Source organism: Crinia signifera, chromosome 7, assembly GCF_055691185.1.
Source record: "Crinia signifera chromosome 7, ASM5569118v1, whole genome shotgun sequence".
NCBI lineage: Eukaryota > Metazoa > Chordata > Amphibia > Anura > Myobatrachidae > Crinia > Crinia signifera.
Window position 1 is genome coordinate 158,307,055 of NC_139223.1, and position 25,428 is coordinate 158,332,482.

The 25,428-nt window shown below is 45.9% G+C and overlaps 1 protein-coding gene across 1 annotated transcript in view; it reads right to left on the bottom strand.

Moving 5' to 3' along the window:
- The window catches only part of MPP4 (MAGUK p55 scaffold protein 4), a 151,428-nt gene extending 139,158 nt beyond the window's left edge, over positions 1-12,270 (bottom strand). The window contains exon 1 of the mRNA XM_083154085.1: positions 11,844-12,270. The gene's annotated coding sequence lies outside the window, so the exon portion shown is untranslated. The remainder of the gene's footprint in view (positions 1-11,843) is intronic.
- Positions 12,271-25,428: the final 13,158 nt, after the last annotated feature.

Sequence of the window (25,428 nt, forward strand, 5' to 3'; positions counted from 1 at the left end):
CGTACAAGGATGCGAAATAAATCTCGCACAAGATCCGTAAATTACGTACAGAGATGTGAAAATAAACTTAACGTAAACACGTGTGTGCGTACCTTACGTAATACACTGCAGACGCTTTACATTACTGTAAAAGGCCCAGAACTTATCGCCACGTGGCAGAGTGCCTGACCCTGCAGTAACGGACAACAAAAGGTTATAGTTTTGCACAGAAGGAATCCTCTATGTACTATAATAAACACAGGCCTTTGCCTCCACGTGTGCGAAACCTTATCGCACGCGCACATGTACCGTAACTATAAACAAGCAATTCAAGACACTATGCCCCGGTAAACTACTTGTGGCAGGCAGAAATACAGCTTACTTAATACAAACACCTTATATGCTTTAAACACAACACGTAATTTCTCTTTTGACTTCACTTATTATACTTCGGGTTCATACGCTAGCACCTTTCAAACTCTGTACCGCCGCAGACTTGGCCTTTCCAGCAATGGTTAAATGATCACTTCCACCCTTTTGCTGGTATAGGATCAAGCACTGCGCTTGGTAAAGTGCTTTAAAGGATGTAACGCGCGGACGGGCCCTCAATTATCAATACCGATATAAATATTACCAGAAGGACAATAAGTGAAGTGCACTGTTTACGTACTCTTTCCGTATCCTGCTTACCCTTTAAACCTAGCTACGTGCGAACAAAGCGTAGCGGACCTTTTCCATGTATTGTACACGCTGGATCGACACCAGTAATTGAGTATCTCTTCGCAGTACTTAGTACCAAAACTGCGAATACCTTTTAAGGACAATGTCCGTAATAAACCTTTTATCACTAGATGCGAATAATAGTCGAGACAAGGATATAACTCAAAGTGAGGAACTAGATTCTCCTAATAGTGTATTTTAGTCCATAGCGGACATCAGGGGGTTACAGAAAGAAAGAACACAGTATAACACGTGATACAGTTGAATTAACAATACTAAGTACACTTTAAACTAGCAGAAATAGTACATGGAATATGGATTTTTGTCCGTAATTATCGGACCTTATGATTTGCAAAGTTTTCGCTACGACCAGAGTGCTGCGCATGAGAAACGGAACATAACAATACTAAACATTATACAGAAATAATTGTGTGTGGTTGATTTAACTATGTGTAGTGCACTAAACCTTTAATTAACTATATTTTATTTGGTGTAAATGTGATATTATGAATTTATGTGTATTAGTATGGCTGCGCTTATGGTCCACTTCATTACACAGACTCGGGTATTATACTTTATTTGCGCAACTCTGCGAACCAAAATGGCGCCCATACTATCCTAAAATGGCGTGTGTGCAACTCGACTTTAACACTAGTCACTGACGCCCTCTCCTGGGTCACTGACGCCCTCTCACTCCTTGGCGTGGACACACTGGTTTACAACAAATTATTGTGACAGCTTCATTGCAACTGTGGCCATTTCAAAATTTGGAACGGCACCACATGAGCTAATAAATACCAAATAAGGGAACACTCAACAAGTAGAACTCATTTCGAAGTTTATTACATACAGTGCCAGTTCGATACATACTTGGTTAATAAAGTGACATTGACATTCTATCACCAAACGGCATACGGTCATTGGGTCACCAGCATGATGGTCGACAAGCATCAGGTCGACACCATTAGGTCAACATGCACTTAGGTCGACATGACTTAAGGTCGACATGGTCATTAGGTCAACATGGGTAAGGTCAACAGGGTCATTAATTCGACATGGGGTTTTTTACTGTCTTTTTGAGCAAAAATGTGCCAACAGGCAGTATTTCATGCCTTACCATCAACTAGGGCATAGTGGGAGAATAAAATAGCGAGCCGAGCGCAGCGAGCCATGCGAGGGGACGCGGTGCTACGTTTTAGTGTTTATGTTGACTGTGTAGGCTCATTTCCTGCTGAAATGTTGGAGGCTAGAATAGCTGCATTTCCTAAGCAGGGGAAAAATGCAGCTTTGACATTCTATGGGATGAGATGTGTGTTTTTTTGTGAAATTTTCGCAAAAAACGGCCAAAATCCCATTTTCGCATATTTAATGAGAAGCGAAAAACAGCAGAAATCGCAGATTTTGCCGCAAAATCGCACTTTTACAAAGTACGATTTTAACTCGCGCTGGAACTCGCATCTAGATGTTTTCCCATTGAAAAGTATACAAATCGCATATTTAATGAGATGTGAATTTTGGAAATGTGTCTTAAATTCGCCAAAAAATCAGACCAGGTTCTGATATGCGAGTTGGACAGAACGCTGCACAGATCATTGAGATCTTAATTTTTTTTGGGGGGGGGGAAATTGCGTGGGGTCCCCCTCCTGAGCATAACCAGCCCCGGGCTCATTGAGCCGGACCTGGTTCCAAAAATACGGGGGACAAAAAGCGTAGGGGTCCCCCGTATTTCTGAAACCAGCCCCGGACTCTTGGACCGGTCATGGTTCCCAAAATACAGGGGACAAAAAATCTGGGGGTCCCCCGTATTTTGAAACCAGCACCGGGCTCCAACAGCCCGCAGTGTCATGCCACAGCCAGGGGACACTTCTTACATTAGGTCCCCCGGCCGTACCATGAGCACCGTGGCTGGTCAGCCTTGGACGGGGTACCTGGAGGAGTGGGGACCCCCCCCAATAAAGGGGTCCCCCCCCAGGCTTCACCCGATCCAGCGCTGGTCTCCCTTCTGCAGAGCCGGCTACCCCCGCACTGACAGCGGGGACAACCGGCTTTCTCCGATGGAGCTAACAGCTTATGTCGCGCTGTCCCAGCGTGACACAGGCTGAGAGCGTGATTGGGCGATGCGTCTCCATGGAGATGCATAGCTCAGCCCTGATTGGCTGAGCTATGCGTCTCCATGGAGACACATAAGCCGAAGACGCTCTCAGCCTGTGTAGCGCAGGGAGTCAGCGCGACAGAAGCTGTTAGCTCCATCGGAGAAAGCCGGTTGTCCCCGCTGTCAGTGCGGGGGTAGCCGGCTCTGCAGAAGGGAGACCAGCGCTGGATCGGGTGAAGCCTGGGGGGGGGACCCCTTTATTCAAGCTTGAGAAAGGCCAGTGGAGCCAAAACGCGTTGCTAATACAGACATTTTCGCATCCCACATCATCCTACCAAGTGATTTCTTGCTCCAACAGAGACCCAGAACAGACTAACGCAGCGCACCAGCGCTGTACACCCGGCGCCTGAAATCTCGCGAGATCGGAGACCAGGAAGTGGCCGGAGGAACACTGTGACACACATCTGCACAGAGGAGGAAGGAGAGCTCCGGGGGCAGACTGAACACTGATACATCCCCGCAGAGAACTTCAACCCATCCTCCTAAGGAACCGTGAGTCACACTTTGCATCAGACTGCGATGCGGGACGCCGCTAGCAGTGTTTGTAACTGTAGCTGAGAGGGCATAGGTAACCATACCTATGAGATTGTAAGGGGGTTCACCAAAATCGCCCGAAGCCCATAAGGCACCTCCCTGCTGAGAACACAGACATTACCACCCCATCACCCAGACTCCATTCCTGGGACAAATCACCAGGAGAGACCGTAGGTCCTGCCACAGGGCCTACGGTAGCTAAAGAAGTCTAGGACAGACTATCTGAAAACCCGTTTGGGAACACTCTTCTGGTGACACTTGCCACAGGAATCCCCACTTTGGGGACCCTCACAGGTGTAATTAAAACACCAATTAAATACCCATAGAGGTAACCCCCCCCCCTTCTTACCTAATTACCATTCCACCACCCCAACATCCCCAATACATCAGAGTCTGGTGCAAGCACAATATATGGACACTTTACTTCAAGCTGCTTGCATACTAATATATTCCTAATATATTCCTTTCTATACTAACCTTTGAATAAATTAACATTGTTTTATACATCTATTCTCTAATCTTCATTCTTTGCTCATTTACACATTCCCAAAACACCAATACAAACAGGATAGCGCTGTCTCACCCCAAACTATCTCCAAAAAAAATTGCCTGCTCCTACTTTCAAATTGGTCATAATGCTGGGCCTTGTAGTTCCACAACTGCTGATATTGATCAACACTTTAACATTCTTTCTAGCAGCCTAACATGTATGTGGCCCAAAAACACAGAGGTGTACTGGTGGTTTAGCTGCCATGCCTACATACCACAGATTATCCACCAGTTGTAATGTGTCAAATAGTTTAATAATATTCTTAAAAAAAATTCAGGACTAAAACATATGTCAAATAATGTGGGGACTAAATAATGTAGTCCTTAACCAAAGGAAGTATTGTCCAGTAATGTCATTTCAATGCATATTTGGCATAAATGTTTATCAATTGCAAGGTAGATAATGTAAAACATCAGGTGCAGACTAAAATTCAAATTAATTGCTCTGAATAAGTACTTGTAGGATAAGGTAGCAACTGGTATGCAGCTCCCAGCAAAGGTTAATAGAATAGAAATACACAAATTATTGAGAGCGCATAAGAACCAGTAAAAAATTAAACATTTATTAAAAACAACAGTATTAGACACTTAAAATGGTAGATACGGTAATTAGGTAATAAATATGGGCAATAATCCCTTATAGTAGGCAAGGTCCTATGGACCAGAGTCCTCGGACTAATTAAGTCTCCAATTGAATTTCCATTGAGTAGGGAATAAACAGTATAAGTTCCAGAAATATTGATCTCACCACTCGTTGTATTAGCGCATGAATGTCCATGTAGTTCCACAAAGGTGGTCCGGAGCTTACCGGGTCAGTTGTTTGGCAGCTGGGTTGGATAGGCTCCAAGGGGGGATCTGCAATCTGCGGTCCTCGGACGCTGCGGTCGATGTTGTAATCGCTGTGTCAGGAGGAGATGGTTACCGCCTGCAGCTTGGAAGTCCTCAGCGCCGCAGGTCAGTGGTTTGACGGGCGCTGGATATCACAACCCGCCGCTCTAGTCCTCCACTGAAATAGGATTTATTGCAGAGTGGTTTTATCCTGTTGGTATGGTGGCGTGGGAGAATAATTTCTGGATGGCCCAAAGTGATAAATGCTCAATTCCTTAAGGAATTGAGATGACTATCACATACCACCTGTACGTTCAAAGAGTGCCGCCATCGCCGATTGACATAGACGTATCCCCGCACGTGCGGTGCCCTAATCCCAATGTGTGTGCAGTCTATAGCTCCCAGCACGTGAGGGAATGCTGAGAGTCTATAGAAAGCCACCTTGTGGTCCTGCCACTCCAACTCAGAACGTGGGAATCTGATGTATGTGCGCCACAACTTCTTTAAAGCAAGTAACACTTGAGTAAAATGCTTAAAGTGGGCTGTGATACCCCCAAGGATATTGAGGTCACAGACTGAGTGGAGCCTGTGGCCAAATAGTAGAGGGTACACATAATTTCTGCAGCCCAGACACTGCATAGTTGCCTCCCCCGAAAGGGTCCAAATCATGAGTTATTGCACATAATATGCGATATCCGTTCCTTAGCGCATCCTATTAAATATGCGATTTCAAGGAAAAATGCGATGTCGCCATTTTTTTTACTAATATTCACCAAAAAACACACATCTCCTCCCATAGAATGTCACCCACGGTGTCTAACTATCGGCCGATAGCCCTCTTGAACACAGATCTGAAGATTTATGCCAAGTTGATAGCAAATAGGCTAAACCCTCTGCTTCCCTCATAGTACAATGTAACCATACCTATCCTTGCTAGCCTTTCCTCATAACCCAACGTAACCATACCTAACCAGGCTAGCCTTTCCTCATAGCCCAATGTAACCATATTACCCTGGCTAGCCCTACCTCAAAGCCCAATGTAACAACACCTAACCTGGCTAGCCTTTCCTCATAGCCCAATGTAACCATCCCTAACCTGGCTAGTGTCAGGACTGCCATTTATGTCTTGTTTGGTCTGCAGTGCCTCTGGTTACACAGAGGTGCTGCTGTTGTTATATTCACCTTGCAGTACCTCTGTGTGGCCAGAGGTGCTGCTATCATTTCTTGGTCTGCAATACCTGTGGGTGGCCAGAGGTGCTGCTGTTGGGTTCTGCCTGCAGAACTGTGGTTTCTGAGAGCAGTTCCAGCTGGTGTAATCAGCTGGACTGGGCTGTTTTCAGAATACCATTCCCAGCTGCAGCACATATTGATCATTAAGGGGCCTGTCTTTGTGTGCTGCAGCGATTGGTCTGCTCTGGTTTAAAAACTGCATTTGCCCTGAGCTCAGGGCCAGTGATAGCTTTCTCAGCCATGTCTGTACTGCTGTAGCTGACCCGATACCTGAGTCCTGTTACCTTGTTCCTGTACCTGAGTCCTGTTACCTTGTTCCTGTTCCTGTACCTGAGTCCTGTTACCTGGTTCCTGTACCTGAGTCCTGTTACCTTGTTCCTGTTACCTTGTTCCTGTTACCTTGTTCCTGTTACCTTGTTCCTGTACCTGAGTCCTGTTACCTTGTTCCTGTACCTGAGTCCTGTTACCTTGTTCCTGTACCTGAGTCCTGTTACCTTGTTCCTGTACCTGAGTCCTGTTACCTGGTTCCTGTACCTGAGTCCTGTCACCTGATGCCTAATACCTGTTCCTGTTCTGATACCTGTACCTGTTCCTGATTTATGATCCTGATAAAGCAGTGAGTTTAGGGGTGGCCGATGCCTCAGCCGGTGGCATAGCCCCAGGAGGGGGTCCTGTCTGTCCTGTCCCAGAGGTCCGTGAGGGTCCTGTCTGTCCTGTCCCAGAGGTCCGTGAGGGTCCTGTCTGTCCTGTCCCAGAGGTCCGTGAGGTTCCTGTCTGTCCTGTCCCAGAGGTCCGCGAGGGTCCACCTGCTGAGTATGATGGTTCAGGCCCAGAAGGGGCTCCATGTATCATAGACCCAGGAGGGGGTCCTTCTGCTCTTGCCCTCGGGCATGAGGTCCCGTCTGCCCTTGCCTTCGGGCATGAGGTCCTGTCTGCCCTTGCCTTCGGGCACGAGGACCAGGTTGCGCCTGTCATTAGGCATGTCTTGAGGGCCGCCGTGACGGCTGTCAATCGTGGAGAAATGTTTTTTTCCGATTGACCAAGATCCAGCCAGTGTCTGCCATATCGGAGGTCCTGTCCACATATGATGTCCTGTTCGTGCCGGAATGGACTGTTGCTCTGCCCAGTGAGAGAAGCCTCAGCTTGAATTTCCAGGAGGCGTCTGGAATCCGCGTTCTCAAGGGGGGCATTATGTCAGGACTTCCATTTATGTCTTGTTTGGTCTGCAGTGCCTCTGGTTACACAGAGGTGCTGCTGTTGTTATATTCACCTTGCAGTACCTCTGTGTGGCCAGAGGTGCTGCTGCTGGGTTCTGCCTGCAGAACTGTGGTTTCTGAGAGCAGTTCCAGCTGGTATAATCAGCTGGACTGGGCTGTTCTCAGAATGTCATTCCCAGCTGCAGCACATATTGATAATTGAGGGGCCTGTCTCTGTGTGCTGTAGCGATTGGTCTGCTCTGGTTTAAAAACTGCATTTGCCCTGAGCTCAGGGCCAGTGATAGCTTTCTCAGCCATGTCTGTACTGCTGTAGCTGACCCGATACCTGGTTCCTGTTACCTGGTTCCTGTTACCTGTACCTGAGTCCTGTCACCTGATGCCTAATACCTGTTCCTGTTCTGATACCTGTATCTGTTCCTGATTTATTATCCTGCTAAAGCAGTGAGTTTAATCAATCCTGCCTCCGTTTGTCTGTTCCTCCAGCAAGTATATTTCAGTCTTGCAGTCCACTGGGACTCCTAACAGCTAGCCTTTCCTCATAGCCCAATGTAACCGTCCCTAACCTGGCTAGCCTTTCCTCATAGCCCAGTGTAACCATCCCTAACCTGGCTAGCCTTTCCTCATAGCCCCATGTAACCATCCCTAATCTGGCTAGCCTTTCCTCATAGCCCAATGTAACCATCCCTAACCTGGCTAGCCTTTCCTCATAGCCCAGTGTAACCATTCCTAACCTGGCTAGCCTTTCCTCATAGCCCCATGTAACCTTCCCTAACCTGGCTAGCCTTTCCTCATAGCCCCATGTAACCTTCCCTAACCTGGCTAGCCTTTTCTCATAGCCCAATTGTAACCATCCCTAACCTGGCTAGCCTTTCCTCATCCCCCAATGTAACCATCCCTAACCTGGCCAGCCTTTCCTCATATCCTAATGTAACCATACCTAACCTGGCTAGCCTTTCCTCATAACCCAATGTAACATACCAAACCTGGCTAGCCTTTCCTCATACCCCAATGTAACCACACCTAACCTGGCTAGCCTTTCCTCATACCCCAATGTAACCACACCTAACCTGGCTAGCCTTTCCTCATACCCCAATGTAACCACACCTAACCTGGCTAGCCTTTCCTCATACCCCAATGTAACCACACCTAACCTGGCTAGCCTTTCCTCATATCCCAATGTAACCACACCTAACCTGGCCAGCCTTTCCTCATACCCCAATGTAACCACACCTAACCTGGCAAGCCTTTCCTCATACCCCAATGTAACCACACCTAACCTGGCTAGCCTTTCCTCATACCCCAATGTAACATACCAAACCTGGCTAGCCTTTCCTCATATCCCAATGTAACATACCAAACCTGGCTAGCCTTTCCTCATATCCCAATGTAACCACACCTAACCTGGCCAGCATTTCCTCATACCCCAATGTAACCACACCTAACCTGGCAAGCCTTTCCTCATACCCCAATGTAACCACACCTAACCTGGCTAGCCTTTCCTCATACCCCAATGTAACATACCAAACCTGGCTAGCCTTTCCTCATATCTCAATGTAACATACCAAACCTGGCTAGCCTTTCCTCATATCCCAATGTAACCACACCTAACCTGGCCAGCCTTTCCTCATACCCCAATGTAACCACACCTAACCTGGCTAGCCTTTCCTCATACCCCAATGTAACATACCAAACCTGGCTAGCCTTTCCTCATACTTCAATGTAACATACCAAACCTGGCTAGCCTTTCCTCATATCCCAATGTAACCACACCTAACCTGGCTAGCCTTTACTCATATCCCAATGTAACCACACCTAACCTGGCTAGCCTTTCCTCATAGCCCAATGTAACCATCCCTAACCTGGCTAGCCTTTCCTCATAGCCCAATGTAACCATCCCTAACCTGGCTAGCCTTTCCTCATATCCCAATGTAACCACACCTAACCTGGCTAGCCTTTCCTCATAGCCCAATGTAACCACACCTAACCTGGCTAGCCTTTCCTCATACCCCAATGTAACATACCAAACCTGGCTAGCCTTTCCTCATATCCCAATGTAACCACACCTAACCTGGCAAGCCTTTCCTCATAGCCCAATGTAACCATCCCTAACCTGGCTAGCCTTTCCTCATAGCCCAATGTAACCATCCCTAACCTGGCTAGCCTTTCCTCATATCCCAATGTAACCACACCTAACCTGGCTAGCCTTTCCTCATAGCCCAATGTAACCACACCTAACGTGGCTAGCCTTTCCTCATAGCCCAGTGTAACCATACCTATCCTGGCTAACCTTTCCTCATACCCCAATGACTCCAGACCCTTTATCAATTGTGCTATTCTTCTTTGAACCTTTACATGTTCCAAGATGTCTGTTTATCTAGTGGTGCCCAGAACTGTTCAACATATTCCACATGAGGACGTATCAATGATTTATACAGTGACATGATTATCCAGTCTTCCCTAGCCTCTATAACCCTTTTAATACATGCTAATACCTTGTTGGTCTTGTCTGCTGCTCCTTGACATTGAGCACTGCAGTTGAGTCTATTGTCTATGGGCAACCCCCAATCCTTCTCCATTAATGATTCCCCAAGAATGTTTCCCATTTAAATAATAGATTGCTCACCTGTTTCTGGTCCCAAAATGCATTACCTTACAGTTGTCAAAATGAAACCTAATGGCGGGATGTATCAACATACATCCGCGCCCTTCGCACGGCAGCCGCCGCGATGCTACCGCATATGTACTAACATATGCGGCCAGCATCGGGCTGCGGTAACGGAGACCCCCGCGATACCTGTGATGTTGGCTGCGGGGGTCTCCGTCACCTCCCGGCGGCTGCCAGCGTCCCCCTGCGTCTCCTCCTCCCCCCTGAAGCCGGATGTCCTCCCGGCTGTCACACCAGGGGGAGGAGGAGGTTAAAGGAGGACGGGAGGGGGGGCGGCGCGCGGACGGCGTACGTCGGGCGGCGAAAGAAGCCCATAGGCTTCTATAGGGTATCGCCACCCTCTGGGTGGCGATACCCTGGCCTGCGAAAACGGGGCGAACCGGTGATAGTACATAGGAAAATGCGGTAAAACGGGGGTTTTACCGCATTTTCCCTTTAGTACATCCCGCCATAAGTTTCCAATTTGCTGCCTAACCCTCCAGTTTAGGGTAGAGAGGTGACATTCTGGTCTGATCTATTTACCTTACACCAGTGGTGTCAAACACATGGCCCTCCAGCTGTTGTGGAACTACATGTCCCAGCATGCCCTGCCACAGTTTTAGCAATCCATAATATAAAATCTGTGGCAGGGCATGCTGGGACCATGCTGTTCCACAACAGCTGAGGGCCATGAGCTTGAAACCACTGCTTTACGCAATTTAGAATCATCTGTAAAAATGGACACTTTGCCTCTTAGACCATCTCCTAGGACCTAGGTCATTAATAAAATATAAAAAAAAGGAGTGGCACCAGTTCCACACCTTCTGGTACACCATTTAAAACCTTATTCCAATTAGAAAATGTTACATTTACCAGAATTCTGTTTCCTTTTGCCCAGCCAATTTCTAACCTGAGTGCAGATTTTGCTCCTTATACCCAGCTCGCTTATGCTGCTTTCACACCGCAAAACCTGCTTAGACCAGGTATTTAAAATGTTTTTTTAAAAGGGGTCAGAGCAAGTTTAACCCCTTTCACATTGCATCTAAATACCTGGTCTAAAGCAGGTTTGCGGTGTGAAAGCGATAGTGAAAACGGTACATTCTGGGCATTTTACCCCCCCTCCCCCTCCCTCAGGGCCATCTTAACATGAGGCCTTATTCACTGTGCCCCCCCCCCCTCCCCCATGCATCCATTTGCCGGGAGGAACACCGGGCAGTCTCTCTCCCCCCCTCCCCCCCCCCCAGCAGGCTTCATACATTATGCACAGACTGAGGAGCAAGATTGTAACACTCACCGCGCCACTGCTGGGTGCAGGAGCCAGCCATCTGCAGTACTCTCCGGTGATACAGATGCTGGAGGTGGGGACACGGGGAGGCGGAAGAGCAGCAGCCAGCCCCACAACCCCACAGCCCGGATCCTACCTGGGCAGCGCAGGGAAGGGAATAATCGTGCTGGGGGCAGGGGGTCCCTGCAGTGTATGTTATATCAGTGGTGAGGTCCCTGCAGTGGATGGGAACTAGTAGTTGCAGGGACCCCGCCACTGATATAACATACACTGCAGGGACCCCCTGCCCCCAGCGTGATTATTCCCTTCCCTGCGCTGCCCAGGGGCGGGTGGGGGGGGGGGAGGGAGGAATCTCGGTTCAGACCCGTTATGACACCAAAAAAATGGGTCTGAAACTGGTAGGATAAAGGAAAGGAACCACCAGTGTAACTATAGCTGCTGTATCGGGAGGGTGTAAGGCTCCCAAAAGTGCAAGAACAAGAAATATAGAGATATGATACAGCGCTCGGGTATTTACTGAATTTATTCCAATATTAAAAAGAAATTAAATACAAATTATATACAATACATTACATATGAGAATTCTCAAAGTGAAAAAATGATGATAAAAATGTATTTAAAAAAGGATAATTTCCAGCTAGCAATCAATGTTGGGGCAAAAAATTGATATTTTTGGTCCAAATCAACACCAGGATGTATAGTTACCGGAGATTTCCCAGTGGTGGATTCCCGAATCTCTCTCGGTAGATGAGAAGGTAAGGCAGTCCTTAAGGTACGGCTGGTATCAAATATATTGGCTGCAGATTTTAGGGGATCCAAAGTGGTAGATATAAAACTGGTCCGGGTGTGGTGTCCTCTGGAATTCCAAGGTTTTGAGATGGAACAGGGTGTGAGATGGATGGCTCTCCAATAAAGTGCTAGAGCAGGATGCAGTGGCTCAACGAGTTTTGGCGTGTTCACACGCCTTCATCAGGAGCTGGAATGTTTGTTGCTGCTAGGGTTCTCCTTTATATACCCTGAGGTTGATTGTGGGACAAATCCCAGGTGTGATGGGGCTTCATTGGAAATCCTATAATAACACACATAAATAAAAAAAACATTTAAAAAGACATGATCAGTATTCTACGAATGCACAGAAGGACTTGAATTTATTTAGTTATTAACAGTACAAATATTAAAAAAACACATTAATGTTAAGACTAGAGATGAGCGGGTCAGGATCCCCGAGATCCGACAGATCCGAATATCGGGCATCCGGGCCAGATCCGAGCCGGCTCGGGAGTTCCCGTCTGAATTCCGGACCAATAACGAGGCTGAACATCATCATCGCGCTGTCGGATTCTCGCCCCGCCATCTTCACTCCAATCTTGGAGAGGGAAGAGGGTGTTTGGGAAGCTCCGTGTGCTCCGTGCTGTGCTCTGTGCCATGTGCTCCGTGGCCTGACCTGTGCCCTCACTTGCCCTGTGCTGTGCTCCTGCCATGTGCTCCATGCTGTGCTGTGCTCCGTGACCTGCCCTGTGCCCTCACTGCCCTGTGCTGTGCTCCGTGACCTGCCCTGTGCCCTCACTGCCCTGTGCTGTGCTCCGTGACCTGCCCTGTGCCCTCACTGCCCTGTGTTGTAGACTTGAGAGTCAGTGACTGTTTATAGGCCTGAGCCCTGTAGTGTGATTTAACTAACTAGGTGCTGCAGTGCTCACACGCAGGGGCTGCAGTGTCCACTGTCCAGGGGCTGTCCTGTGGCCCGTGCCCTGTTGTGATTTATTTAGCCCTAAGCCCTGTGTTGTGATTTATTTAGCCCTGAACCCTGTGTTTTTTTTGTGATTTAACTAACTCAGTGCTGCAGTGCTCACACGCAGGGGCTGCAGTGCTGCTAAGTAGTACACTGTGTACAGGGGCAGCATTAATACAAGGGGCTGTGTCCAGTGTGATGGCCTATATCTTATCCATTGTCCAGTGTCACGAGTCACTCACGACATATATCCTGTGTCCTGTCCTGTGTGACGACTGACGACATATCCTGTGTCCAGTGTGACGACATATATCCTGTGTCCAGTGTGACGACATATATCCTGTGTCCAGTGTGACGACATATATCCAGTCTCCAGTGTGTTCTACTACAGATTTAATTGCTCCTTGGCTGCACATGCCAAACTGCAAAATCAATCCACATTGGGCTCTTGGTACTTGTGTGGAGGTTCTAACAGAGGAGCGCAGCTACAAGGGGGGGGGGGGGGGTATTAAACTGCCACCCTGTCTGCCCCTGTAGTGCTTCTCTGCTTCCAACATGTGCCAGGTTGGAAGTGTAAGGTCCACATGTATGTGATGCCCACTGCTGTCACCTAGCTTAGTCATCCAGCTACCTCGGGATAACCTTATGGCCCTACTCTATCCTTGTCTCCAACAGGTAAATTCAACTTTGTCACAGGCATACGTGCAGACTATCTCTCTCTGCTGTAACATCCACATGCTTTTGAACTCTACTGGGTACATTTGCAAGCAAGTGTCTTCACTGCAGAACATTGCATCCCTTGTGTGCGGGATTGTCTTATAGGTAAATTCAACTTTGTCACAGGCATACGTGCAGACTATCTCTCTCTGCTGTAACATCCACATGCTTTTGAACTCTACTGGGTACATTTGCAAGCAAGTGTCTTCACTGCAGAACATTGCATCCCTTGTGTGCGGGATTGTCTTATAGGTAAATTCAACTTTGTCACAGGCATACGTGCAGACTATCTCTCTCTGCTGTAACATCCACATGCTTTTGAACTCTACTGGGTACATTTGCAAGCAAGTGTCTTCACTGCAGAACATTGCATCCCTTGTGTGTGGGATTGTCTTACAGGTAAATTCAACCAAATATCTGATCTGTGTAAATAACAACAGTACCTTGCCTGTGTGTAGTGAGGCATGTATTTATTATTCTAAAAGAGATATAGTATCCTGGAATGCCAGAACTGTTTTTGTAAGCCACTTTTATTGCTCTGTATAGCAGGGGGTGGGGACTGAGGGTGTAGATTCCAATTATTGGAAATTGGGAAGAAGGCATTGTTAGAGTATATTAGTTCTCATTGCATACGGCTGTGGCCATAGTTTAGCTGTGGCCCTGTATTGAAGTGGACCGTTTTAAAGTGGGAAAACAGAGTCATAACTACGAGCGTTATACCTGCGTTACACTGAAGGCAAACTACTACAAATCAACAAAAACACACATGGACTGCATTGATACCTCAAGAGTATGTAATTCATCTCCAATATGCTCTCTTTATTTCTGTGTTATGCAAACTCTTGTATGATTTGAAAAGTTCTGATTTAATGAATTGTTTGTAATTGTTATTACTTGTTTGGTGAAGTTGTTCAGTGAAGCATAGTTTAGTGTTGCATTCTGCCTGATGTCTACTCAAACACAGTGCAAATATCTCCTTTGACCATTTGGCCGTTAGTGTTCAGGTGTAGCCTGACCTAAACAGACTCACTATATTCTTAGAATTAGTGACCTGCAGCTTTTCTGAACAGTAAAAAATAAAAACAGACATTGAACAACATCATCAAACAGGTAATTTAAACTTTAGATTTCGATTTTGTACTGTATGAACATGGCTAGGAATAACAGATGCACAGGCAAAATTTTTAAAACTATGTGTGCAAACGCTAGAAGCCTAGGAGACAAAATTCCTGATCTAATTGCAATAATGACAAGGGATGACCTAGACATTGTGGCTATCACAGAGACATGGTGGAATGAGAACCATGGCTGGGACGTAGCTATACCAGGATACAATTTATTTAGGAAGGACAGAATGGGAAGAATCGGAGGAGGGGTAGCAATGTATGTAAAGAAAAACATAAATGCTACTTTAATACAAAACATTGAAGAAAAAACTGAGGCCCTTTGGGTGACCATAGAAATGGGGGAGAAGGACATTATTCGTACTGGGGTCATCTATAGGCCACCAGGCCAGGGGCATGATTTGGACAGGAGCCTATTGCTTGATGTCACTAAAATGGCTTTAAAGGGAGAAGTCATAATCATGGGAGACTTTAATCTACCTGATGTGAATTGGGAGGAGTCTTTTGCAAGATCATCTACAAGTGGCAAATTTCTAAATTCCCTACAGGGAGCCTCTCTCAAGCAATTGGTGAGGGAGCCTACTCGCAAAGACTCAATATTAGATTTAATACTCACAAATGGTGACAGGATATCAGACACCAGGAGAGGTGGAGAAAATTAAAAAGTGCAATACTAAAGGCAACGGACCTTTGTATCAAAAGGGTTAAGAAAAGTACCAGGAAAAGGAAGCCAGTATGGTTTACAAAAGAGGTATCAACTAGTGTAAAAGCAAAAAAGATGGCCTTTAGGACATACAAGCAGACTCAAAATAATAATGACAAAGAAGTGTATCTTGCCAGACGCAAAGAGGCTAAGAAAGTGATCAGGCGTGCCAAGGCACAAGCTGAGGAGAAAATGGCTCAGTCGGTAGATAAAGGAAACAAAACTTTTTTTAAGTATAGAAGTGAAAGAAGAAAATCAAATGGAGGAATAATAAGACTGCGGACAGACACTGAGAATTTGGTGGAGGGAGACAAGGCAATTGCAGATCATCTAAATAATTACTTTTGCTCTGTATTCACTATAGAAGGAGAAGGGAAGGGACCACAGTTAAGTTGCAAGGACATTCATAAAAATAAGGTAGATGGAGGTACATTTACTAGGGAGAAAGTCCTAACAGAACTTTCAAGACTGAAAGTGGATAAATCAATGGGGCCAGACGGAGTGCATCCAAGGATACTAAAAGAACTAAAAGATGTGTTGGTAGCGCCATTAACAGATTTATTCAACCAGTCACTAGATACAGGTGCAGTTCCAGAGGACTGGAGAAAAGCAAATGTAGTTCCACTGCACAAAAGCGGAAGCAAAGAAGAAGCAAGTAACTACAGACCAGTGAGCCTTACATCAGTAGTAGGGAAAATAATGGAAACACTATTAAAAGAAAGAATAGTGGAACATCTTAAATTAAACAACTTACAGGATCCAAAACAGCATGGTTTTACTGCAGGGAGATCATGCTAAACAAGTCTCATTGACTTTTTTGACTCCGTGACCAAAATACTAGATGAAGGGGGGGGCTGTAGATGTGGCATATCTAGACTTTAGTAAGGCATTTGACACTGTCCCACATCGCAGGCTGCTAAATAAACTTGAAAGTGTGGGATTGGATTATAAAACAATTAAATGGATAAGAACCTGGTTGCAGGATAGGAAACAGACAGTTGTCGTAAATGGAGTGCATTCTATGGAGGGACATGTTACCAGTGGAGTACCCCAGGGATCTGTACTTGGACCAGTGCTCTTTAATATCTTTGTTAGTGACATTGCAAATGGTATTGAAGGGAAAGTATGCCTTTTTGCAGATGATACAAAGATATGCAACAGAGTAGACACACCAGGAGGGGTACATCAAATGACTGATGATCTAAGTAAACTTGAGAATTGGTCAAGAGAATGGCAACTACAGTTTAATGCTAAAAAATGCAAAATTATGCACTTGGGACTCAAAAACCCAAAGGCTCAATATAGTATCAAGGGTACTATAATGGAAACTACTGAGGAGGAAAGAGATCTAGGAGTCACTATTTCAAGTGACTTAAAGGCAGGGAGGCAATGTAACAAAGCAATGAGGAAGGCTAGTCAGATGCTTGGTTGCATAGGGAGAGGAATCAGTAGCAGAAAAAAAGACGTAATAATGCCACTTTATAGGTCATTGGTACGACCTCATCTGGAATACTGTGTCCAGTTCTGGAGACCATATCTTCAGAAGGATATAAATACATTGGAGAGTGTACAAAGAAGGGCAACTAAAATGGTTCATGGCCTACATCACAAAACTTACCTGGATAGACTAAAAGATCTTAACATGTATAGTTTGGAGCAGAGAAGGGAAAGGGGGGACATGATAGAAATCTTCAAATATATCAAGGGTTTTAACATAGTACAGGTGGGAAATTTTCTTCAAAGGAAAACAAGTAATAAAACACGAGGACATGCACTGAAACTGGAGGGAGGTAGGTTCAGGGGAAATGTTAGAAAGAATTACTTCACAGAAAGGGTAGTGGATAAGTGGAATAGCCTCCCATCAGAGGTGGTAGAGGCTAAGACAGTAGAACAATTTAAACATGCTTGGGATAGGCATATGAATATCCTTACAAAGAAATAAGGATTAAAAAGGGTTGAGTTTACCTGAAGGGTAAAAAAGGGGCAGACTAGATGGGCCAAATGGTTCTTATCTGCCGTCAAATTCTATGTTTCTATGTTTACTACAGTATATGAAAACGATTTTGTGAGCTGTGAAGTGATCAAAATTGTCTAGAAATGAGTGGAAACTAATGTTATTGAGCTTAATAACACTTTAGGGGCAAAAACAGGCCCGAAAACTATTATTTTAGCAATTTTTAGCATTTTTCCAAATAAATCCAGATCCAAAACCAAAACCCGCAAGGGTGGTTTTGCCAAAACCAATCCAGATCCAAAACACGAAGGGAGATCCAGATCCAAAACCAAAACCCGAAAAAGTGGCCGCCGCACATCTCTAGTTAAGACAGAGATAAATAAAGTTATACAATTGTGAAGTCACGTGACCTCCGTAAGTCACGTGATCCGGAACTACCCAGATTCATAATGAATCAAGCAAAGCACGGGATCGCAAGATCTGTTTAATAGGGGGACCAACAGGTGCATATGCGCATATGATATTATCTTGCCTGATGTTCAGGCTAGGGGCTAGATCTTTAAATCCGTCCGCTATAACGGAGCTGTGATCTGGTGCTTCCGTTTGGGCGGAAGTGACGTCGCGCCCGGGATCTGTCCTGGCGGAAGTGGTAATGGTCCTCCGTTCAAGGCATCAGTCTGTCTGAGAGGGCGGAGGTGACGTCGCGCCCGGGATCTGGCCTGGCGGAAGTGGTCATAGTCCGCCTTTCAACAGTGTAAATCTGTTCAAAGGGCGGAAATTACATTCCGTTATGGGCTAGAAGTAAAGGAAATCGGGCACCATCGCATGAATGGTGTAGCCATCCCGGAAATGACTTGCTTGGAAATTCAGTATTCCTTATAACCTCATATATATACAAACCCCTCTTTTATATAGATACTTATTTATGGTATAAGTTCTCTACATACCAAGATTTGCCATGTAAAGCAGATATTGTAAATATTTGGTGTGTACATATTAAGTACAAAGCACGGGATTTCATGCATATATATATAATCTGCCAACCATATGTAATGTTAACATCTGAGTTCCGCCATCCAAGCAAGTCATTTCCGGGATGGCTACACCATACATGCGATGGTGCCCGATTTCCTTTACTTCTAGCCCATAACGGAATTCCATTTCCACCTTTTGAACAGATTTACACTGTTGAAAGGCGGACTATGACCACTTCCGCCAGGCCAGATCCCGGGCGCGACGTCACCTCCGCCCTCTCAGACAGACTGATGCGTTGAACGGCGGACCATTACCACTTCCGCCAGGACAGATCCCAGGCGCGATGTCACTTCCGCCCAAACGGAAGCACCAGATCACTGCTCCGTTATAGCGGATGGATTTAAAGATCTAGCCCCTAGCCTGAACATCAGGCAAGATAATATCATATGCGCATATGCACCTGTTGGTCCCCCTATTAAACAGATCTTGCGATCCCGTGCTTTGCGTGATTCATTATGAATCTGGGTAGTTCCGGATCACGTGACTCACGGAGGTCACGTGACTTCACAATTGTATAACTTTATTTATCTCTGTCTTAACATTAATGTGTTTTTTTAATATTTGTACTGTTAATAACTAAATAAATTCAAGTCCTTCTGTGCATTCGTAGAATACTGATTATGTATTTTTAAATGGTTTTTATTTATGTGTTTTATTATGGGATTTCCAATGAAGCCCCATCACACCTGGGATTTGTCCCACAATCAACCTCAGGGTATATAAAGGAGAACCCTAGCAGCAACAAACATTCCAGCTCCTGATGAAGGCGTGTGAACACGCCGAAACGCGTTGAGCCACTGCATCCTGCTCTAGCACTTTATTGGAGAGCCATCCATCTCACACCCAGTTCCATCTCAAAACCTTGGAATTCCAGAGGACACCACACCCGGACCAGTTTTATATCTACCACTTTGGATCCCCTAAAATCTGCAGCCAATATATTTGGTACCAGCCGTACCTTAAGGACTGCCTTACCTTCTCATCTACCGAGAGAGATTCGGAAATCCACCACTGGGAAATCTCCGGGACTCTGAAAACCCACTCCCAATTAAGGTCATCCATAATATATAGTAACTATACATCCTGGTGTTGATTTGGACCAAAAATATCAATTTTTTGCCCCAACATTGATTGCTAGCTGGAAATTATCCTTTTTTAAATACATTTTTATCACCATTTTTTCACTTTGAGAATTCTCATATGTAATGTATTGTATATAATTTGTATTTCATTTCTTTTTAATATTGGAATAAATTAAGTAAAAACCCGAGCGCTGTATCATATCTCTATATTTCTGAAACTGGGAGGACCCTGCTTATTTACCGTTTCCAAAAAACGATAAAATCAATCTGCACCTTTCAGACCGCACAGATTACCATTTTAAAACGGTAAAAAAAATGGCAAAATACCATTTTTTTTTTAGTGCGGTCTGAAAGGGTCATAAGTAGACCACATCCACTGCATTTTCCAGGTCTGGGTTCCTTCTCAGTTCCTCATAGAAGCTAATTAAATTAGTTTGACATGATCTATCCCTCACAAAACTGTGCTGGTTCCCACTAAAAATTTAATTACACCAAGTAATCCTGAATGCTATACCTTATTATACCCTCCAATAATTGCACCACTATTAATGTTAGATTCACTGGTCTATAAATTTCCTACCAGTGGTTTTTTTTACCATTTTTAAATAAAGCATTACCTCTGCATTTCATCAGTCCCTGAGCACCATGTCTGATGAAACAGACTCTTCAAAAATTAAGTATAGTGGCCTAGATATTAGTGAGCTTAGCTCCATTAGAACAAGGGTTCTGGAGATTTATTCATCTTTATTTGCATAGATGCTCTAGAATCCAACACAACATATGTTAGGACTTATAACATATAAGAAATGTCTAGATAGGAAGGACTGAGTGCGACGACCCGATTGCAGTGATCCAACGATCCTGCTTGACTCCTGCAAATTAGTTCCGGCTCCAACAGGTGCCGCCAGGTCTTAAGAGGGACAAGGCTGCCCACAGAGGGTTGGAAACACTACAAGTTGGGAGTAACTATATGGACACACTCAGTCTACCTATACGGGGTGACAGACCCCACAGGTGCAACAATGCACAGATTTTACCTGAGAATGAAACTATACCCAATACAAAATGAGGTTCTGTAAAGAATATATACACCTGTGCAGTGCTTACCAATACAGCCATATATGAAGATGTTAATGCAGGAATAAAAGTTTTTGAATGCAACAATGCATGAAGGTGTAAACCAAAATAAATACACAAATAGTGGACATGGATAAAGGGAACATTCCCAATCAGAATAGCTCAGGCTGACAAGCTCCCTTAATGAGGAGACTTACTACAGGTGAGTAGGGATGGCCATCGTTGCCTTTGCCATCGATGGTTGCCATCGATGGCAAAAGTGCAACTGGCCGTCGATAGTGTATAAATATTCAATAGATGACCATCAATGTTTTTACGTATCGATGGTCATCCATTTCCTTTGATTGATTGGTCTGTGGACCAATCAAAATGCGGGGGCAGAGCTTTGCTGGTGCTGGGGGCGGAGCTATGCTCCGTGTCCCGGCATCGTGGGGAAAAAGCAAAAATGAACCTATTTGTTTAAGCTTGACATCGATGGTGGGAAACCATCTGGTCCTCACCATCGATGGCAAAACTATTCAACATCGGCCATAAACCATTGATGATTTCTAATCATCGATGGTCGATGGCCATCCCTACAGGTGAGCAGCCTGAAACACAGGGCCCAAAGCAGATGGTCTAATTATACAGCAGCTGTACTGCACATTGAGGACATATGAGTCAGGCTGCAGCTCCGGGGTGCCAAAACCATATACCAGAAAACATGGTATGCAAGCAGACAGAAATACGTAACAGGAATGAGCCACTGCTGTGGCTCATAACATAAAAAACAATGGGTTTGTTTGATTAATCATGCGCTGATAACTGAATGCAGCCGGAAATTTTGAAAGGAAGGTTTCACCACCTTCCAACACAATGGATACAACAAGAAAATTCAAAATATCACTTGGCGCTTTCAGACTTACACTAAACAAGAAGAATGGATAAGTGTCCTTTAGATTTATGCAGAAATCATCCTTAAAACTGACAAGAGGAATGTCTGCCGTTTAGCATAAAAATCCTCCAATGTTATGGTGAAAAGTGTGTCCACAATCAAATGGAGGATATGTCCACAATAAGTGATCTCTAGAACGAGAAAGAGAATAGTGCAATACCGCTTTGCTGGAAAGGGATAACAATATTTTATTCATGCACTCACAATTTTAAAACTTATATAAACATATAATCACCAGCCGGTGAAGTGATGGGGAGGTTACACCCAGTCTTTCTCCTTAGATGGACATCAAGGCTCAGTTTTAAAATTGTGAATGCATGAATAAAATATTGTTACAAAATACAGTTTTAAGGATGATTTCTGCATAAATCTAAAGGACATTTATCCATTCTTCTTGTTTAGTGTAAGTCTGAAAGCGCCAAGTGATATTTTGAATTTTCTTGTTGTGGCTCATAACATGTCTTCTCATGTTGTGATGCACTTGTGTCCTTTTGTTTTTGTATCATCCCCCAACATCTGCCATCCGGATCACACTAGTGCAGAGGGTCCCAAACTCAAGGCACAGTAACAGTCCAGGCATTATGTAAATTCATGGCTTAGCACAGGTGGTTAAATCAAATTATTGATTTACTAATCAAGTCATCTGTGGCCAAGCATGGATATACTTAAAACCTGGACTGCTGGTGCTCTTTGAGGACTGAGTTCAATAACCAATGGCGATAACACCCCAAATGAGTAAAGTATCTGATCCAATATGCACCTGCTCAGTGTATGCCGAGGTCTATTATGGTCACACACAGATGGCTGGATTATCTCTGGGAATTCTAGTGCTAATCTGTCACTACTGTCACACTAGCAGTACACATTACCGGAATTAGCACATGTATGCATTACTGGTGACAGGGCACATACGTGATACAGGAGATGATGCACGTATGCATTAAGCACATATACGCATTGCAGGAGACAGTGCATGTACACATTGCATTACAGGAGACAGCGCATGTATGCATTACAGGAGATGGTGCAAGTACGCATTACAGGAGATGGCGCACGTACGCATTACAGGAGATGGCACAAGTACGCATTACAGGAGATGGCGCACGTATGCATTACAGGAGATGGTGCATGTACGCATTACAGGAGATGGCGCAAGTATGCATTACAGGAGATGACGCACGTATGCATTACAGGAGATGGCGCAAGTATGCATTACAGGAGATGACGCACGTATGCATTACAGGAGATGGCGCAAGTACGCATTACAGGAGATGGTGCATGTACGCATTACAGGAGATGGCGCACGTACGCATTACAGGAGATGGTGCAAGTACGCATTACAGGAGATGGCACAAGTACGCATTACAGGAGATGGCGCACGTACGCATTACAGGAGATGGCGCACGTACACATTACAGGAGATGGCGCACATACGCATTACAGGAGATGGTGCATGCACGCATTACAGGAGATGGCACACATATGCATTACAGGAGACGGCGCACTTACGCATTTCAGGAGACGGTGCATGTACGCATTACAGGAGATGGCGCAAGTACGCATTACAGGAGATGGCGCACGTACGCATTACAGGAGATGGTGCATGTACGCATTACAGGAGATGGTGCATGCACGCATTACAGGAGATGGTGCATGTACGCATTACAGGAGATGGCGCAAGTACGCATTACAGGAGATGGCGCATGTACGCATTACAGGAGATGGCGCACGTACGCATTACAGGAGATGGCGCACGTACGCATTACAGGAGATGGCGCACGTACGCATTACAGGAGATGGCACACATATGCATTACAGGAGACGGCGCACTTACGCATTTCAGGAGACGGTGCGCATACGCAATAGTGTTCATTCTAGCACCCGCTATCTTTGAAAACCCTGCAGGTTCCTCTTCCCTGCCTGGGGTGTCGCTGTCTGCTGTGGTGTTTATAGCACATGTCTGGTTTGCATATCAGTGCTGATATACAGACCACACTCTGCTGGAAGCATTACAGCAGACAGCGACACCCCAGGCAGGGAAGAGGAACTACATGGGTTTTCAAAGATAGCGGGTGCTAGAATGAACACTACGCAATACACAAGGCTGTGCATGTGTGTGTTACAGGATTATGTGCACATACATAATTCAGGAGACGGCACACGTACGCATTGCAGGAGACGCCGCACGTATACATTACAGTAGACAGATCATGTACACATTGCAGGAGATGGCGCATATACGCATTACAGGAGACAATGCATGTATGCATTACAGGGGACAGCGCATGTACGCAATACAGAAGAGGGCGCATGCATACTTACAGAAGACAGCGCTTGTATGCATTATCAGAAACAGCGCATGTACGCAATACAGAAGACAGCGTATGCAATAAAGGATATGGGTATGCATTACATGCAATGGTGCACATACACAATACAGGAAACAGCGCATGTATGAGTCACAGGAGATGGTGCACAGATGCATTAGTCTACAGCAACTAAGCCATACCTCCCAACTTGGGAGTCCCCCCCAATCTCACAGAATAGACGCTGTGCGCACGCACACAGCGTCTATTCGCGGCCGAAAACGAGGGTGCGGCCTACTTTGCATAAGCCGTGCCCTCATTTGCATACGCCACGCCCGTTTTCGGGCGCTGCACAGTGTCCCTATTGTAAGCTTCAGAAAGTTGGGAGGTATGAACTAAGCATAAGTGAATAAGTGTGTGACAGTATAAATTTGCATATTTCTAGGTGCGCCAAAGAATAGGTGGCAAAGTGCATTCTGATACCCACAATGTGTGTGACTACAAGTACATTATGTGTTTCTTTTTCAGAACCCATCAACATGAATTGCTGCTCATGTTACATAACATCCACACGGATTGATGGTCACGCTATAACTTACCCAGGGGTGTAGATAGGGTGGTTCCAGTGGAGTACGAACTCCAGGAGCCAAATTTTCAGAGGGTCCCATGCAGGCCACTGTTGGGAACCTTACCCAGAGCTGGGCTCTTACTAGATGCGGCCCAGGCTGAGTGCAAATCTACACTTGGAAGCGTGGCAGAGTGATGCTCTGAATTTGAATGGGCTGAGAAGAGATAGGCATGAGGAAGGTGGCTCTGTGGCTGAAAAAGGTGAGGGGCTGAGGATCATGATGTAGGTTGCGGCTGAGGAAGGTGATAGGGCTGCAGCTGAGGATAATGGTGAATATGGATGGGGGCTCTGGCTGAGAAAGGTGATGGGGCTGAAGATGGTGATGGCGCTGGGGATGGTGATGGAGGCTGCAGCTGAGGATAATGGTGACTATGGATGGGGGCTCTGGCTGAGAAAGGTGATGGGGCTGAAGATGGTGATGGCGCTGGGGATGGTGATGGAGGCTGCGGCTGAGGATGATAGTGAATATGGATGGGGCTCTGGCTGAGAATGGTGATGGGGCTAAGGATGGTGTTTGGGCTGGGGATGGTGATGGAAGCTGCGGCTGAGGAAGGTGATGGGGGCTGCGGCTGAGGAAGGTAATGGGGGCTGCGGCTGAGGAAGGTAATGGGGGCTGCGGCTGAGGAAGGTGATGGGAGCTGTGACTGAGGAAGGTGATGGGAGCTGCGGCTGAGGAAGGTGATGGGGAGTTGAAGCTGAGGAAGGTGATGGGGGCTGCGGCTGAGGAAGGTGATGGGAGCTGCGGCTGAGGAAGGTAATGGGGGCTGCGGCTGAGGAAGGTAATGGGGGCTGCGGCTGAGGAAGGTGATGGGAGCTGCGACTGAGGAAGGTGATGGGAGCTGCGGCTGAGGAAGGTGATGGGGAGTTGAAGCTGAGGAAGGTGATGGGGGCTGCGGCTGAGGAAGGTGATGGGAGCTGCGGCTGAGGAAGGTGATGGGGAGTTGAAGCTGAGGAAGGTGATGGGGCTGGGGATGGTGATGGGTGCTGCGAATGAGGAAGGT